A 981-nucleotide genomic window follows, 5' to 3' on the forward strand; every position below is an offset into this window, starting at 1 on the left:
TGACTGTCGAACAGAAAAAGATGAGCAGCGGTTTTTACAAAATGGGGGATCAAGACACCAGGGGGTCTTTCTCCCCAGTTTGGAATGCCCAATTACTATTTTGATCCCGGTTCACCTCTGCAACCCCCAGGTGACTCGGGGAAACAGAGGCTGGAACCCGCGTCCTCCGAAACGTGCTGCTGCCAATCTGTCATTATTCGCAGCGTGGATCCACATCGAGGCCACCAGACCTATAGCGCCGGAGGAGAGCACAGATCTGAATAGCTCCACTGCAGGACCGCAGGCATCCTATCAGCCACAGGGGGGCGCTGGTGCGCGGTGAACTGTGGCTTTCCTGCCGACTTAATCCCCTGAGAACCCCCGGACACGGTCAGCGATGACACAGCCTGGACTGGAACCTGCGATCTCCAGGCTGTAGGGCGCATCCTGCCCTCCACACCTGAGCTTGTTAGCTAGACACACTGTGGGCTCATCAAGCTGGTAGTAAAACCTGGACTGGGTGACCCTGCTGTGCAACAGGAGTTCCCAGCCCTGTGTTGAGGATGTTTCTAACAGGCAGTCTTGCTAGTTTGGTGTAAATACTGGAAACGAGACGAACGGATAAAATCTCTCCTCGAACCGCCCTGCTCAGGTGTGAGACACACTAAGAGGTGTTTTTTTCTTAAGTTTGTAAAAGCTGTCGTTGAAATGGCCCGAGAGCTTGTCAACTCCCAAACATGGATTTTTGTTTGTTTGTTTTTTTTTTCTTGTTTATATTATGGAGGATGTAAATAAATGATTTCTATAAGAAGTATTTTAACTAAAATAAAGCATGTTATGAATCAGCCGCTGTGGTGTTGTTATTGTTCTGTGTGTGTGCGTGTGTGCGTGTGTGCGTGCGCGCGTGGGGGGGAGGGATAAAAGCGTTCCTCTCTTGCACTGGGGGGTCATGCAGAGAAAGCATCACGATTCATCTGTACACACGCTGTGAATCGGTACAGC

This window comes from Polyodon spathula, chromosome 31 (genome assembly GCF_017654505.1).
Source record: "Polyodon spathula isolate WHYD16114869_AA chromosome 31, ASM1765450v1, whole genome shotgun sequence".
Taxonomy (NCBI): Eukaryota; Metazoa; Chordata; class Actinopteri; order Acipenseriformes; family Polyodontidae; genus Polyodon; species Polyodon spathula.